The sequence below is a fragment of the Abramis brama genome (genome assembly GCF_963993115.1).
Source record: "Abramis brama genome assembly, chromosome: 5".
Taxonomy (NCBI): Eukaryota; Metazoa; Chordata; class Actinopteri; order Cypriniformes; family Leuciscidae; genus Abramis; species Abramis brama.
In genome coordinates, this window is record NC_139967.1 from 37,847,975 (window position 1) to 37,866,693 (window position 18,719).

Sequence of the window (18,719 nt, forward strand, 5' to 3'; positions counted from 1 at the left end):
TTCCAATGTATAAAAAAAAGTTACATTCGAATCCTCCATCCTCGGGTCTTTTCCTTGCAGCCTTCCCTCGCATCCTACAGGGGGCGGAGCTGAGACGCGAGGAAAGGAAGCGAGGAAAGGAAGCGAGGAAAGGAAACGAGGATGCACAAATAAGAAATGAGAAGCACCCGAGCTGTGTCCCAATGCGAAGGCTGCATCCTCCGATGGCCGATTGCGTCACAGTGGTGCGACGAAGGACGTCCCAATTCAAAGGCTGCACCCTTGGAAGGTCGCATTTGAAAGCCGATTGCGTCACCGCGGCGCGATGAAAGCTGTCCCAATTCAATTCTGCATCCTTCGAAGGCCGGTTGACTCATCGCGGCGCGGTGAAGGCTTCCCTGATTCAAAAGCGACGCCAAATGCACCCTTCGTTTCCCCATGAAAGGAAGGATACATAAATGGATCCTTAGCGGCCTATCCTACCCCATAAGTCATTGCGCGCTGGTGACGACAGCATTTTTATTTTAAAAAATTTGCGGCTGAGAGTTCGGTGGTGGACGGCAAATTCACATTTAAATGTAAGTATTATGTTTTCATTTACTCAAATAGAAACCACAGTTAAAACCCACAAGTTTTTCTTTCTTATAAACTTCATCTTAACTCCTTCGTCACCATTGCGTGGCTTCATTTATCAGGTGGTTTGAGGCTAAACTTGTGCTTATATTAGTTTAATAATTGTTTCAGGGAGCAAGGAGCAGACAGCTCAATTTATTAAAGTCCGCGTGAACCGGAAGTTGCAAACGACTTTTCTCCAGTGTTGTGACGTATTTCCCAGTGAAAAGGAATATTGAACAGAGGGCAGGGTTTTACTCTAGCGCTCCTCCTCTCCATCTCTCGCTCATAACAGACTAACGGTTTGAGGGGAGTGGTTAAGCGTTTCCCAACCCAAGTCCTCAAACCTACGTCATCAGGGAAGGTCCTCCAATGCAGAGGGGAGGGGCATTTTCAGATTTTGATTAAAGATTACGAAGCCAAAAATTTTTTTTGTGTGGATTGACTTGCATGGATGAATTGTTCACCACAAAACGATCAATTTAGGCAAACAAAGTAAATATGGTCAATTTTGATTTCATGTGGACTTTAAATTGCGGTCTGAAAATGAACATTTCTTTATCGGGGCGAAAAACTGGAGGCAAGACAACAACCTATTTGTAATATTTGCACTAGTCTGTCTCACTTGTGTATTATAAGAAATATCACTCACCCTATAAAGCCCACAACAATAAGAAAAGCAGTAGATAAGGCAAATGGGGTTTCACTTGTATGTGTTTTTGTAGTGCTGTCATGCAAGCTATGTCTACAAAGGTTTTAACCAAATTTGAGAATCCAGAAATATGATTTCTTAAGTATTTTGTATGCATGTCCTGATGTGTCATATTTTGCAGTGTTAACAATGCACTGATGTTAAGATTGCACCCCTGTGTTAATATTTTTCATAAGTACCATTTTCTGCTTTTTTAGAGCAATTCTGGAGAAAATGGGTCTGCTGAGGAGGGTAACTCCCATACAGGCAAAAAAAATAAAAATAATATTACAAAGTAAGGAAGTTTATACACGCGTCTTTGCTGAAATGTATTGTGCTGTTGTTGTTAACAAGCCATGGTTAATTTGCTCTGCCTTAGGATTGCAAGTGTCCTGGGACATGTGAGGGTGTGAGTGGGAACCCACTGCTGAAACTTGGCCCTGGTTTGTCCTCATGGATGAGGTGTTGGGACAGAGGCATTGCACCAACCCCCCTGTCCTCATTGCCTCAATCCCTGAGGACACACCAGGGCAGAGTTCAGCAGTGGGTGCCCACGGTGAGGAGGAGCCAGGGGCAGCAGCACCAGCACGAAGGCAGCGAGACAGAGAAGACATGCAAATACAGAGAGAGGCAGAGGTGAGGAGAGTAGGGAGAGGATGGACAGGCTGTTTTCTCTTCTTGAGAGAATGATTGAAAAATATAAATTTTTTCTATATATTTTTGTTTAACTTTTTTTCTCTTCTTTTTTTAAAAATCAACATAAACATTTAAATTTACAGTACATAAAATAAGAAAAAATGATGTAGGCTTTTATTGAGCTGAGCAGGGAGACCCTGGTGGTGCTGCTGGACCGGGATGGGCTCCACAATAGAGACCCTGGTAAGGCCTCTCTGCTGGTGGGAGATTCAAACAGGGTTGAAAACCTGTATGTTCACCATGGTGCATTTGTGTACATAATTAAAAAAAGCCTACAAAATCGCATCAAGGTAAGATATAAGTGAACATTTGAACCTTTGAAAAAAAATAATAATAATAATAAAAAAAAAAAAAAATATATATATATATATATATATATGCCTATGTAAGTTTTATTTTATGTGCATATATCATTACATTATTTACGTAAGTTAACACCCAATACTTGAACAGTTTAAAGTGTAATCCGCCAATTCAGGACGCAGCAAACCAGCTTAATTTAGCTGGCCATGGTCTAAGCCTAAAATACATGACCCGGCAGAGCCGGGGCTGAAACATCCTCACCATGTCCTCCAGTAAAATATAAAACATACAAATGACAATAGCCAAGCTGGCTCCATAGCTGTTTACTCAATTATATCAAATGAATTATCAGGATGGCAGCTGTCCTCTTGCACCGTTGCTTGGCGCCAGGAGCGGTAATCGGGAACACCTGGTTGCGCAATTAGGAAATCCTACGAAGGCTACATGATGCGTCCTTCGAAGGACGCATAGGCTGCATCCTTTGAAGTCTGCGGCCTTCGAAGGATGCAGCCTTCACATTGGGACACAGCAAGGGTCTCTGTCAAGACGACCAATGCTGAATTGAGGAGTTTCTTTTAAGGACTTTCCATTCCAGCAAACCCCATCACTTTTCATTGGATTATCACTACAGTTGGATTGTATATACACCAAGTAACAAGTAGGTGTAGAAGAAGAACGCCGTAATCTCAGTTCTCGCGCATGCGTCCTGGCGCTCCCGTGAACTCTCGTCAGAGGCCCACATTGAAGAACACTAATAGTTGGATAAAGTCGTTATTTTTGTTGTTTTTCCGCACAAGAAGTATCGTCGTCGCATGATAAACATAATGTAGAGCCACTGTAGTCACTTGGACTATTTTAACAATGTTTTTAATAACTATTCTGGGCCGGCGAGTTTGGGTCCCTCTGAAAGCCTATAGGAGGAGTGAGAAAGCTGTCAGATTTCATCAAAAATATCTTAATTTGTGATCCAAAGATGAACATGGTTGGAACAACATGAGGGTGAGTAATTACTGACATAATTTTCATTTTTGGGTGAACTAACCCTTTAAGCAAGTGGGATATTTAATAAGGGCACCCATAAGATCCATTGGACCAGAGCAGAGAGAGCATGAAGCTACAATTACTTCCCAAACCAGTAAATGAAAACCCCCTGGTAACCAATGGGATAATAATAGAATATTAGAGGCAGAGAAATGGCAGCGCTGAAGAATAAGGTGTTACAGTTGCTACGGTAACCCCCGTCAACTGAATATAGCTCTGGGGCCGGTTTCACAAAGCTATTTTAGACCGATCTATAGTGTTAGACAAGTCTAAAATTTGCTCATAGACTAGTCTAATGCAAGTTAGACTGTTTCACAAAAATAAAGACTGACTTAATTTAGACCAAAAAAATTAGACACCTTACCCCCAGGCTAACTTAGGTCTAAAGGGGGTCGCACACCGGACGAGAAGCGCAGCGCCGTGCCGCATCGCATCTAGGACAACTCGAGGTATCGCACACCGGACGTGCATTTTCTCAGTTTATGGCCAGCAATATTGTTATGTTTAAGGACATTATGGAATTAAGATAATGTGTGTACTATGTTATGATTGTAGGCTACTGTACAATTAAATACAATCGTTACAAACTAAAGTCTGCAGTCTGAACACTTTACCTCAGAGCATCCGTTAACTGAATGAATTGAGAATATCACCTGAAAATCCGATAACATCAGCAGTTTTCATCCACGCAGCTGATTTCTGTAAATTAATGTAAAACTAAATGTATATTGCAGGACAGGGTGAAGTCAGTATATACATTAACGACGATTTGAGACAAATATGAGACAAAAATGTAAATGGTGCTCTGTGGCGCGGCAGGATTTTGAACAAGGTCCTGAGCCATTGCTGGGCGCTGCGGACAGACGCCGAATGGCACCGCAGGTTTGCACTGCGTTGAGATTTTATGCAACAGGAACTTTTCTGAATGCTGTTGGTGACACAGTAGGTCTCAGCAAAGCTTCTGTGTCACGGGTGGTATACAGGGTATCTTGTACCATGTTTTTGTATCTTTTCTGTACGTCTTTAAAGGCCTCATTATACTTCTGCGTCAAACTCACGCCGTAGCCTCTACGCTGTAGGCAACGCGTTGGTTTTCATTTATGCTTCTGCGTCGTTGTCTGCATTGACGCGCATGCAGAGGGAGCGTGTGAAACCCGAGGGAGCGGTCCTAGCAGACCAATCACAGCGCTTGCGTCCGCGTAGAGTTGACGCATTGTTACATTTTTGGAGAGGTGCACGTCAGGGTACGCCGAAGGGTACGCGCGCTACACACAGCCTACGACGTAGCTATGGCGTGAGTTCGACGCAGAAGTATAAATAGGCCTTAACGCTCAACGATCGGATTAACGCTGTTAACTGTCGTAGTAATCTTTTTCCAAATTAAACATTTCTTCTTGTTACTACATTCTCCGCTAAATTTCCCAAGTAAAATGTCCTTGTAACTGTTATACTCCTCCAACAAACACATATTTTCCGCTGGGGTAAACTGCACTGAGTAGTTGAATGCGCTTACTCGATCCGACATGTTTTTTGTTTTGAAAAGTGTCTTATTTTACCCAGAATGCATTGCAGTGTAGTCCTACTTAAGATAGTCAGAGTCTTAAGTGCTTTGTGCAACGGTCTGATTTAGATGTCTATCTGAAGTCTGACCATCTACTATATCTAAGCCATAGTCAAAGTCTATCTTTGTGAAACCGGCCCCTGGTTTACCAATGAGTGTTCATAAAGTAGTCGTCTAAAGACTACAAGCAATACTACACACAGTTTGATAGAACTCTGATTAACCACTGAGTTCACGTAAAATACTCACCTTAGCACTGCTAGTAGTAATTGATTCTAATGAAAGGCTGGATAACCAATGGGTATCTGATCCGATGAATAAGTTCAAAGCACGTAACGACAATTGGATTTAATCCAATATGAATTCCCAAGACCCAGCTGTAGCGGGGAGCAGTTGCTCATCAAAAAAGCCCTGCATGCTCGAGTGAGATCTCTTCGCAAGAATGACAAAGTGACCGACCGTGACGTGAGCAGAGTGTATATAGCTTCCGACAAGTCATTTGTCAGGGTCACGGGTGACAAATCAATAGGGGATTCTCGATATGACGCACAAGACGCGACTTCTTCCACTACGTTCGACAGTCGCTTGCTGTCTTTAACAGTGAAATAGACGTTCCAAGAAAAAAGAAAGAAAAAAAATGGGGACAATATGGGAACATAAGGGGAACGTTCTGGGTTCACTGGGTGGTTGGCCGTCAGGCAATGTTGGGCTGTTTTTGAGCGTCTGGCTTTCAGGTGAATTCCATACCGTTGGCTCAGTACCCATTGACTGATACTACATGTCGAATTGGCGGCGGAGCTCGTTGGTGAGAGTGATCGCAGCTGTTCAGATTAGCGAATCAGCGGACAAGAAAAAAAAAAAACAGAACTGACGAAAGCATCCAAATGACGGAGTAAAGAGGGAACAAACTACAGACACTTGTCATTCTTGTCATTTCATCCCATTTGAACAGTGGATTATTTTAATAATAACCAAGGGCTGAAAATGCCAGTGGCAATTTATCAGACATAAATGAAAATAACAAAAATCTGTTTGTTATGAGTGAGACTGGTGTAAACAATGGTAAAAGCAAGCGCTGTTTGCGTTGTATATCCACAGTAGTGATGCTCTTCAAATTATGACACCCACAAATAACATTATTTAGAACGATTCAGTGTTGGGGAGTAACTAGTTACATGTAACGCAGTTACATAATTTAATTACAAAATAAATGTAACTGTAATCAGTTACTGTACAGTTACTGAGAAAAAAAAAAAGTGTAATTCAAATAGTTACTTATGAAAATGTTAATGATTACAAAGGGAGTTACATGTAATCTGTAACCTATTACATTTCCATAGTAACTTTCCCAACACTGGAACTACTACACTTGCAGGAAGAAAAGTTAACATCTTATTTCAAATTTCACACGTTTGGGTGTGACTGCATCAATCAAGTTAAACCATTCAACCCTGTTTCCAAACGTATTGTAAGAAAAATGATCACAAATATTTTCTTTACTTTATGTGAATTCTAATTGTATCAATAACCACAAAGTAAGATCTGATCTCTTGCTAGTCCCTGAGGAATTACAGCAAAAAAGTTGCTATTATAATTATTATTATTATTATTATTAGAAAAACTGTTCTTGACCACTGATCTGAATAATAGAGTAGTTAAATATATATATTATATGTTTACTCATACATACAAAAGCTAGAAGACATATACTTACACTCTTTGTAAAAAAAAAAAAAAAAAAAAAAACTGTTCGTCTGTAACCAACAATTTCCCAGTGTAAGCAAAAATATCATGCACCTGTATAGTTTGATTGTGAAATGTCTTCACCAATAATAAAACCAAAGCTATGCCTTTGCAGCCACACCTGCACAACATACACACAGACACAAAATATTTTCCATCATACTACAAAATAATTTATCTTTAATGTCCCTACCTTTATTTTTGTAGCTCTCCCTTTTGTAGAATCCCTGTGACAAAGAAAACCAATTGTGGTTTAAAAGCTTCCTATATCAAATCCAAAGCGTTGGCCCCTCTGTCTCAGAACTCCACAGACCAGGTAAAACTCTCTCTCCTTCAGCAAGCATTTTAAAACTCAGATTGCCCACTGGTACACCTGCCTCCAGATAACGTCATTCAGTGGCTTGCCTCCCTCCCCAGTTTCACTCTCGTTTGGATTGCAAAGTGAGGAGAGTGAGGAGGCACTTCCAGTCCATCTGAAATCCAGCTGATAGTTCAATTAGCCTGTGTAGATTACGGTTGGTGGATTAGAATGGAAAGAGACTTGTCACAGTCTATTAGTGTAAGTCTGCTGTGGGTCAGATTAGTTATCAAAAGGGCACTGCACAAGCAATAAACCCCTACTTAGGATGCATTAACTGTTGTCACTCTATCTTGTGTTTGTCTTGCTCTCAGTCAGAAATCAGCTATTCGAATCAAAACTGCTGATCTTAATGCATGCATCTTAATGCTTATGCTTCAAGTTGTGTAGACAAATACAAATTGTGCCTAGGCATGAAATTTGTTAAATTATGAACTATACAATTCTAATTCACTATTTTATGGACATGTGAAAAAAAGCATCAAGTGTCTGTCATATAAGTGAAATTCTTTACTACACTTGCACACAAGCAAGGATGCACCTCAAGAAGTTGGTTTTGGTAAAACTAAAGAACACAGGCGTTTTGCCTTTAAATCTACTTTATGCAAATCCTCTCAAACACTCAATGAAATTATTAAGCAAAAACATCCAAAGGTTGTTGTTTTCATTTGCATTAAAGAGGATTGTATTGAATGCATTCTCTAGAACACACAAAAAATAAAAAAATCAGACATTCCAGAAATTTCTAAATTAAGGTTCAGGTCATTGTTTCACCTTTAGTTAGCTATCTTATATTAAAAGAGAGTTTGGATTAATACCATTAGATTATATATCTATATATTTTTTTGTATATATATTTACATTTAATCATTTAGCAGATACTTTTATCCAAAACGACTTACAAATGAGGAGAGCAATCAAACTAACAATAGGGCAACAATATGCAAGTGTATGACCATTCCCAGTTTAGTCCAACGCAGAACATGTAGGAATTTAAAAATATATATGGTTACACTTTATTTCAATAGTCCACTTTAGACATTCTACTAACTATAAGTAACTTTGCAACTACATGTCAACTAACTCTCAATGGAGTATTAGTAGACTATAGTAGACTGTTAGGTTATGGTTAGGTGTTAGGGTTCAGGTTCGGGTTAGGAGAATAAGTTGACTTGAAGTTGCCAAGTTACTTATAGTCAGTAGAATATCTGTTGGGGGACCATCAAAATGAAGTGTTAGCAGATATCAAGCATGCAGTCGACTAATAATCTAATGAGAGTTAGTTGACATGTAGTTGCAAAGTTACTTATAGTTAGTAGAATGTCTAAAGTAGACTATCAAAATAAAGTGTTACCAAAAATATATATAGATATAGAAGTATTAATGGGTCAAGTGTTGCCGAAAAAGATGCGTCTTCAGCTGTTTCTTGAAAATGGCTACGGACTCAGCAGCTCGGTTTGAGTAAGGCAGGTCATTCCACCAGCAGGGCACAGTCCAGGTGAAGGTCCGTGAAAGTGATTTTGTGCCTTTTTGAGATGGCACCACAAAGCGTTATTCACTTGCAGAACGCAAGCTTCGGGAGGGCGCATAGTAATGAGTTTAGGTATAGGGGTGCAGAGCCAGTGGTTGTTCTGAAGGTAAGCATCAGTGCCTTGAATTTTATGTTAGTGGCTATTGGCAACCAGTGCAATTTTGTGAGGAGAAGTGTGACTTGAATAAATAAACACAAAAAATACATGTTGTATATAATACATCTTGTCATATAGCAGATGTGTTTCTCCATGGTGATATACAGTAAACTTATTACAGTGACAGTTCCCCTAGAGCAACCTGAGGTTCAGGACATACACGCAAAGTTTCTGCATTTTTTACATATCTAAAAAAAAAAAAAACTCATTTAGTATGATTTATAAGCTGTTTTATTCATGGGGAACAAACAATGTCTCCACGGGGTCAAAAATGACCATTTTGTACCTGAAAATATTTTTTATATATTTTATATATAAAAATAAAATAAAAAATATATTTTTTCAGCGGATTAAAGGGATACTCCACCGTTTTTTCATATTAAATTATGTTATTCCCTTAACTAAGACGAGTTGATACCTCTCTCATCTCAGTGCGTGCACTTAATCGCTCTAGCGCACGGTGACACTTTGAAAGCACTTAGCTTACCCCAGTATATTCAATGGTATTTTACACGAGTAGTTATACGACCAAATATGGTGACACAAAATAAAACGTTGCGCTTTTCTAAGTGGGTTAAAAAGGATAACTATAATGTATGGTGTAATAGCACTTTTGGAAGTACTTCGACTCGGCGCAGTAAAAAGTCACGCCTGATCCTCTTCCTCTCACTTCTGTCAATAGTGGAAAGAGGATCAGGCGTGACTTTTTACTGCGCCGAGTCGAAGTACTTCCAAAAGTGCTATTCCGCCATACATTATAGTTATCCTTTTTAACCCGCTTAGAAAAGCGCCACGTTTATTTTGTGTCACCATATTTGGTCGTATAACTACTCGTGTAACTGTTTTTAAATAGGGAAAACGTTGATGTGTTTGGTCACTTCTAAATTCATTGCTGTTAGATACCATTGAATATACTGGGGTAAGCTAAGTGCTTTCAAAGTGTCACCGCGCGCTAGAGTGATTAAGTGCACGCACTGAGATGAGAGAGGTATGTATCAACTCGTCTTAGATAAGGGAATAACATAGTTTAATATGAAAAAACTTTCATATTTAACTAGCCCTTTAACTAGCCACATAACACATACATTGATTTGGTGACCTTAATTTTGGTTTCCTCTTCTATATTCCTTAGGAAGAATCGTTCAGGTCAAGCCAATTTTCAAGTTATCAGGTTAACCCAGTGAGTACCTCTAGAGGTTCAAGCATGTAAGACTGGATTTAGCACATGTTCCTTAAGAGGTTCAGACGAGGGATATCTTAATGTGGAGATTGAGAGCATGGTGCTAAACGAGCGACATGGGGAGAGAGAGACAGGAGAAGATAAAGTGGGATAATTAGGCTAAGTGAGGTTTGACCCGTGACATGGATTCAAGAAAAAGTTTAGTGGAGAATTATTTTCTGTGCTGTAAAACCAGAATGATGACTTTACTGTCTGCATAGTGCATATTGTATATACACCAGTGTAGTGTCATCAGGAGCAGCTCACAATCTCAGAAAAATCTGAGTCTTTGGCCAGAGTGCAGGGTCTGTCTGTGAATGTATTGGCAGGCTGTTAAAGAACATTGTTTGGTGCAGAGTGTTTGATGTTTGGCCTTATAATCTGGCTAAAACTGATAGATCCAATAGATCAAATGGACTAACAAAGCACAGTTAGCTTCTTACTTGGATGTACACACGTGTACGCCTCCTACTGGTAAGCAGATAATGGTGCTACTGTATTCTGCACAATCCAAAGGAACTGTCAAATAATTTTATTAAGTTGAATTAAAAAACTGATGTTATGCAATGCATTATCATGTTCCCTTCACATATGTCTAAATCTGTTGGATAACAACAATATTTAAAGTTGAACATTGTATAGTTTTCTTTTTAATTAAGTCAACAGATGAGTACATTTTAAATCCATTCAGAACTTTTAGTTTTAGTGGACATTTTTTGTCATGAAAAACTTAAAATCTAATTAAACTTAATTCTTAATTAATAAAGAAACATTCCAGGTGTTTCTTTATTTTATACTTTCTCTAATATAAATGTTCCAAACATAGATGTTTTTCTTGTTTTTTCTTGTTCATCATTACTCATCATACAGGGTTTCCAGTGTCCTCAAATTCACTTTCCATCTCATCAATCTTTTGTAAAATCCCCTTAACTAACAAAAGCCAGTTCCTAAATGAAATCGATCTCCAGGAAGTGACACAATTTTGGTTTCAAACAACAGCTCAAACATGAGCAAATATAAGCAATGGATCTAATTAATTTTGTGATGTTTTAGTGGAATTAGTGGAATTTTTAGAATTGGATAAAAACATGACCTTGCAATGCTCATTTACTAAGTCTTTTTGTTATTTAATAAGTTAGAGGGGCTCAAAGGGTACTGCATAAGTCACCCTGTTTCTGCAAATTATGTATGTATGTTTGTGAATTTGTGTGCATGGTAAAGATGGGTTGAAACTGAAAAGAAAGAGACTGCCACACTGCATGAAATGCCAGATTTTCGTCCCTGTTATGTTTTTATATTGATGAGAGGACTTGGAACTGTTGCTCAGATGCCAGTCACTTTTTATTATCCCCTTCACTCTCATTGCACGTGACTAATACGGATGCCCAATGGGCACACAATACATCCACATATATTACATCCCATCTTTATTTATTTATTTATTTATTTTTTTCATTTGCATATAACAACATTCAACAGAGTCATAAACATGTAGTCTGTTACAAAACCAATAATTTTTTTTACTATAACTACAAACTGATAAATATGTAATCTGAACGTAATACATGCAAAATTCCAAAGACTCAGCACCATGTTTATTGAAACTCAGTCTCTGTATCTCGCAGGCATTCTCACTAATCTTCGAGATCTGGTACGGTATGATTGCCCTTGGTCATCATGAGAGTTATCATCAGAGTGAGACTTTTCCTTGTCATGAGTATCAGAAAAAAAATTCTGTAACTGTTCTACCTCCTACTGACCACTTGTTTCCATGACAATGCTCTTGTCAAATACTGACTTATCTGTCTCTTTTATTTTCCTTAGATGTTTGTGATTCTTCCTGAACACGTTCCCATCTGGTGTTCTGACCATAAAGGATCTTGGATGCTCATGTTTCCTTTGGACTACAGCAGGTTGCAGGTTGCAGATCCATCAAGAGCTTTGTCTGTCTGTCATAATATAATTTTTGCTTTCTCTGTCATTCTTTGAGCTTTCTTTGCACTTTCTGGCATTGGATTTAAGCAGTGCAGATGACATTGGCAACTTTGTCCTGAGACGTCACCCCATCAACAGCTGTGCAGGAGACAATATCCTTCTATTGGCGTGCTGCAGTACTCAAGTAGTGCAACATATGGGTCACTGTTGTTACTTTGTGATTTCTTCAACAGATTCTTTACAGTTTGCACAGTCCTGTCAGCTTGACCATTATATTGTGCGTAACTGACTGGATGTTATATGCTTGAAGTTCCACTCCTCAGCGAAGATAGTAAACTCAGCACTATATTGAGGTCCGTTGTCAGATATGGAATAATGGAATAACCTTGCAAAAAATGGACTTCATCTCCAGGATCACTGCTCGGCTTGTAGTGTCAGTGAGCTTTCTAATCTCTGGATACTTTGAAAAGTAATCCATACACAACAGAAATGCAAACCCTTTATGATAAAAAAAGTCTGTCCCAATCTTCTCCCATGGTCGTCCAGGTAATGCTTGTGGCAGCAGTGGCTCTCTCTGATGTTGTTTTTGTTCTCGTTGCAAACCACGCATTTGGACACTGTCTCTTCAATATGTGCTAACATATTTGGCAAATACATAATGTCTCTGCCTCTTGCTTTGCTCTTCACGATTCCGAGGTGAGACTCCACCAGCTGTATTTTGCTAAGCATTTCTTGTCTGGGAAGATGCATTCTGATTTTGCATTTGTTTGTTTAATTTCAGATTATTTTCAATAATTTAAAAAATATTGAGAAAAAATATTCTCTGAGAGCTACTGGGATCCTCCTTGGAGCATGCACAACTTGTCTGATGTCTGTGTTTATTTGTATGTGGTGTTCACTGGGTAAGCAGCCTAGTCCTACAAACAGATCATCAAACTCTTTGAGAATGTCATTATTTTTCTCAACTTGATACAGTCTTTTTACCAAGCCTAATTTTTGGCAGACAGCATGTCCAAGAATTGCTGGTGCATCTCTCTCTGTATGATTTCAAATGCATCTTGTACTTTTGTCCCTTGTACTCATAGGTGAGCGCTTTCTTGCCTAATGGCTCCATCTTGTGGTCTGAGTAAGCAACTAGCTTGCAGCTTGATTTTTGCAGCCTTCCTGTGATGTTCAGTGCTTTATACACACATTCCGCCAACACATTGCATTCAGCACCAGTATCAATTTTAACTGTGACATTTCTCTTGTTTATTTTGAGAGTTTCAGTCCAATTGTTTTCATTTTGAAATGTAATAGATCTTATATCGTTGACCTGCTCTTGCTGTACTGTTCCAATGAACATATCCTCGCTCTATTCAACTGTGTGCATTCTTTTACTCTGACTCATAAAATGTGCACTTCTTGGAAGTTGATTTTTCTTTTGACAGTTCTTACATGTTTTCCCAAAGGCAGGACAATTTCTATATTCATGCTTGTAGCCACATTTGCTGCATTCCTTTTTTGTCAACACACTCTGATCCGATTTACCATCTTGTTGCTGTGGCTTCACTGTTTTGACTCTGTGTGCCTCCATCTCGTCGTTCAGCTCTTTCATCTGACTTGATGATCTCACTGGCCCTACAGATGTTGATGGCTATTTCAAGTGAGAGGTCTGCCTCTCTCAGAAGTCTGCCTCTTAATTTATCATCTTTTACGCCACATTCAATTCTGTCATGAATTAATGAGTCGTGCAGATCCCCGAACTCAGTCTTTTGCTTTCTTTTTGAGGTCTGTGACATAAGCGTTAATCGTTTCTGTGCATGGGTCCCTGCGAGCATGTGAAGAACACACGTCTAATGTACGGTATGTTTTTACAAGGTTCACAGAAGTTATTTAAACTTGTTTTTCAGCACTTGTATTTTGTATTACTCCTCTTCTGTGAAATGAAACGTTTTACAGACTTTGATCCCTATCTTACACCCGGCGCAATGCAGCGCCAAGCACATGTTTTTTGCTAGTTTCAGTCCGACGCAGTTATCATTTTCACGTCCTGCACCACATTGTTTAAATAACAAATGCATTTGCGCCCATTTGTGCGCCCATGGGCGTGCTGGTCTGAAAATGAGGAGTGTTCTGGCGCATTGTTGGCGCGTTGCTATTTTGAGGCAACAGAAATAGACTGCGCCATTGACCAACTGAAACCTGGTCTAAAGTCAATGGCGCAATATAATTATTTTTTTGTTATTTAAATAGCGTGTTAGTAATGTGTGCCTATAGGCAGGTCCACAACGCGCATACACTCTGCTTATTAAACACACAGGGTTTAACAGCAGCACACAAACATGCCAAATATTTAAAATAAAAGAATTACAATGTAAAAGATTATTATTGTGTACATAAAGATATGGTGGAATCCGGCTTGTCCTGTAGATGGTCTGCTTGCACACTTTTACCTCGCGCACGAGCAGTTCCGTTTGCACTCTGGAGACGGCTTTGGTCTTTCCACTATCAAATTCTGTCATGTAAATAGCGAATCTGCCATGGAGCGAGCGCAACTGGCATTTAAAGTGTAGCCAGTGAGGTGGCAATTAGTAGAGGGCGTGGCCACGTAGGTAGAGGGTTTTTAAGCAGGCATTTGTAGGGAGGCCTAAAGAGGAGGTCCAATCTTTTGTGTGGAATTATGCTGTTTGGTAGCACTTCCTTGTTTGTTGGTGCACAGATGCAGTCTGGGTGAGTATGGAATTACTTTTGTGCCAATAATAATGAACGTAACTTTTCAAAAAACTAATGAAAATATAAATTGAAACTGAATAAAATATATTTGAAACTGAAAAAGAATAAATCGCAGGCAAATATTTTGACTTCGTTTTTAATACCCTGCATGTTTTGCTAACTATTTCTCATATTTCTTTCGCTGATCTGAACTTACAAATGCGCTTCCAGAGTTTTCATTTACGCTTCTGAAGTTTTTGTTTACATTATAAATAGTATTAGTATAGTATTAATAAAAAAATAAAAAAATAAGACTTACCACGAGTAGCCTAGGCTATCCAGTATCCTGATAGCGATGATGACTAATGATAATGATATCATTCGTCTGTACTATTCCTTCTATAAGAAATCATCTCAACAATATAGTGTAGCAGCAAATAAATACAGATATAAACTTAATATCACTGAAGTGTAATAGAAAGCTGCGCTTACAGACGCTCACATCCACACATAAACACACCACTGACGTCTTCACTTCCAGGTGAATAAGCTGTCAATCAAAAACTCAGTAGCTAATGAGAACACACTGCTACTAGCCCCGCCCCCACGAGAGAAATGTGTCAGAACGGCGAACGAAAACTCAGGGAGCGTAAACGAAAACTTCAGAAGTGTAAATGAAAACTCTGGAAGCGCATTTGTAAGTTCAGATCAGTGAAAGAAATATGAGAAATAGTTAGCAAAATATTCAGTGTATTAAAAACGAAGTCAAAAAATTTGCCTGCGATTTATTATTTTTCAGTTTCAAAGATATTTTATTCAGTTTCAATTTATATTTTCATTAGTTTCTTGAAAAGTTACGTTCATTATTATTGGCACAAAAGTAATTCCATAGGTGAGCAGGTAGGGCAAGCGAATATTGACTGTTTGGTTTTATATTTACAAAGCCTTTTTCTCACTGAATTGGATGTTTTAAATGCAGACACAAACATTGTGCTGTCCGGTGACATGTCCATGTGGGTTTGTACATGAACGTTCTGGTGAGCAGGTAGGCTAAATAAATAGTGATTGTTTTGTTTCATATTTATGAAGCCTTGTTTTATTAAATTAGGGAATTGTTTTTAATGCAGACGCAAACATTGTGTATTTGTAGGTCATTGGTCACGCCCGTTCCTATCTTGGAAGTTAGTCCAGGGTTGGTGGCTGTGTTGCAGGTAATTTGAGGTTTTTGTACAGTGTTTGTAAGTGTCTTGATTTTATTTTTAAAGTAAAGTAAAAGTAAGTAACTATTACTTAAAGTAAGTAAAAAATATGTTTTGTGGTTATTTTTGTGTATTGTTAATTGTGTTTGTTTTTGTATTAGGTTTAGTTGATCGCTGTTCCTCTTGTGTTTGTTTTGTTTTGATTTCCCCAGCTAGCCAGTACCTGCATGTGTGTGCTGTATGCCTCCAGCGCAATGAGTGTATAGATGTTGTGAATCATACTGGCTAGCAGGGTGTTTTATTTTTTTTACTTTTTCCTTGTTTGTATATCACTTCCCAGCCTTGTGTTGCCAGCCAACCCTTGTACTCTCTGTACTATATTGATGCTTTAAAACACTTGAACTATTTATTTGCATGAGACTTAAGTTTGTAGTGGAATTTATTTATTTGGTTTGGTTTGAGTGTGCTATGCTCTTATTTAATATGATTTTGGGGTTGTTTGTGTAATTTACTTTGTGCTTTATTTTGAATTGTTCTTTGTGACAAAGTTGGGATTGTATTGGGGTTTATAGGGGGTTGGCTGGTTATTAATATTCTTTTGAGGGGGAATGAGTTTTTATTTTACAATGTATTTTCTTTTCTTTGATTTGATATACGTATGTATTATTGTCATATTGGTTTATTTGTCAATAAATCTGTTTTTTTGTGAGTACATTGTAGTTAGTTTTTTTATCTCCCTTGCTTAAAGGAACAGTTACCTTTGTAACATTTTGCGCAGTCGGCAGGGTAACCATTTTCTTTTTTTCTTTTATGTGGTATTAAAGGCTGGAAAGTAGATAGTTTTGTTTTGTTGTTGTTTTGTTGTTGTTTTTTGGTAGGGAGGAACAGCAATCAGCTCGTGGGCTTGGATTGGTCTGTTGCAGTTATGGCAGAGAGCTGCAACAACTACGAGAGCAGTTAGAGCAACTGCAAATTGAAAATGAAAGACTAAGCCTCAAGCTGGAGGTTCAGCAGGGCTGCGTTCCAAACCGCATACTCAATGAGTAGGTACTTAATTTCAATAAGTACTTACTTAACGAGCACTAAAAGAGTAGGTACTTTATCGCCAAATCTCGTTGAGTATGGATGCGATCCGGACATCATCCGCCATGTTGACGTTATCATGTGACCTATGACGTTATCACAAGCGCAACAATTTAAAAGTTATGAGCAACAGGTGCACCGGCATCTCACTGCATCAGTAGGCTACAACCTAACTAGAACGGTTTTCATCAGCGTCTGAAATGGTTGGCATGTCTGCAATAGTTAGACGAATGTGTGCACAAAGGAGACGTCGGGCAGCTGCTCGGAGATCTCGCCTTTGGAGAAGACTTATGATTTCATACTCCAACAAAGCAAGTATTACTACTTAAAAAAATAAGATTACCCCAGAATGAATTGCATTACTAGCCCACCCCACCACTTATGGACAATAATAATGACAAATGCTGACCAGCACTTAATTATATAACATTTTCTTAATTAAAATTATATATTATGGTAAAACAAGCAAACTGTTGTATTGTCATATGACATAGATGTATGAATACACACTAGACAAATGCAGCTGATGTGAATACATACAATTTCATTCAAGCAATGATTAATGCAAGAATTCATGAAATTAATATTTTATTGAAACATGAATAAATATTTAATATGAAACATGAATAAAAATAAGTAAATGAATGAATAAAAGATATCAAATCATCACAATAAATAAATACATATACAAGTCAATACCATATGAAACATTGCTTTATTCAAGCTTTTTGTTCTAACAAACTATCATGTATTTACAGGCGGTGAACCCCACATCATACTGCCATCTCAACAGAGCTGTTCCCATTCTGCGGCTCTATTTTGATGAAGCAGCTGACCACCGTGCCCACCTTCGCCTGTCTTTGCCGTCCATCATGTCCCTGATTGCTGCAGTCAGACTGGAATCGGACCATGGATGGGAACGGGAGATTGAGGTCCTTGTGTTCCTGCACTGGCTGGCCCATGCAGCATCCTACAGGGTGGTGTCGCAGGCCTTCGACATCCCAAAGACCTCTGTGTATAACATTGTGCACAGAATGAGCAAGGCCATCATGGGAATTTTGAGGAGGGTGATCTGCTTTCCGACCGGAGATGACCTGGAGGCAGTGGGAGCAGGATTTGCACAGCTGGCTGGGTCACCAGCTTTCAGCAGAGCAGTTGGTGCAATAGACGGCTGTCATATCCGTATCAAACCTCCAGCAAATAACTCCCACTGTTACTTCAACAGGAAGCTGTTTCACTCCATCCAACTCCAGGCCATCACTGATCACCGGGGGAAATTCCTTGATGTCTTTGTGGGATATCCTGGGTCTGTGCACGATGCCAGGGTGCTGAGGAACAGCCCTGTGTATGCTGGCAGCCTTTATCCTCCTGCAGGCAAGTGCATCCTCGGGGATGGAGGCTATCCTTGCCTGAGTGCCCCCATCTGCCTCATCACCCCGTACAGAGAGCCAGTACAGAACCCTGTGCAGGCTCGTTTCAACAGCAAGCACTCCCGTGCCCGCAACATCGTGGAGAGAGCTTTTGGGATGCTGAAGACACGCTGGCGCTGCATTTTCTTCAAGGCCTTGGAGGTGAGCCCTGCCTTCGTGCCTGAGGTTGTTGCGTGCTGCGCTGTGCTTCACAATCTCGCTCTAGTCAATGGGGACATCGTTGAGCCAGAGGATGAGGAAGACCTTGATGACGGCCTCCCTGATCCCCACAACCTTGAAGCAAGAGTGGGAGAACATGTGCGGGAGAATCTGGCTGCTGCTGTGTCTGCTCCAAACATCCCTGTGCCTGCTCTCCATGAGCACGACTACCTTTAAAACATTTAATAAGATTAAAATGTTTTACAATTCATGTTGTCAGCATTCTGTTTCTTGCCAAATGTAATTTTATAGGTTTACAATTACATGCAAATATTTGTTAGAGCTTTAC

General features: G+C 39.2%; 1 protein-coding gene across 1 annotated transcript in view; it reads right to left on the bottom strand.

Moving 5' to 3' along the window:
* grk1b (G protein-coupled receptor kinase 1 b) overlaps positions 1-7,120 on the bottom strand; it is a 33,344-nt gene extending 26,224 nt beyond the window's left edge. The window contains exon 1 of the mRNA XM_084114511.1: positions 6,820-7,120. The gene's annotated coding sequence lies outside the window, so the exon portion shown is untranslated. The remainder of the gene's footprint in view (positions 1-6,819) is intronic.
* Positions 7,121-18,719: the final 11,599 nt, after the last annotated feature.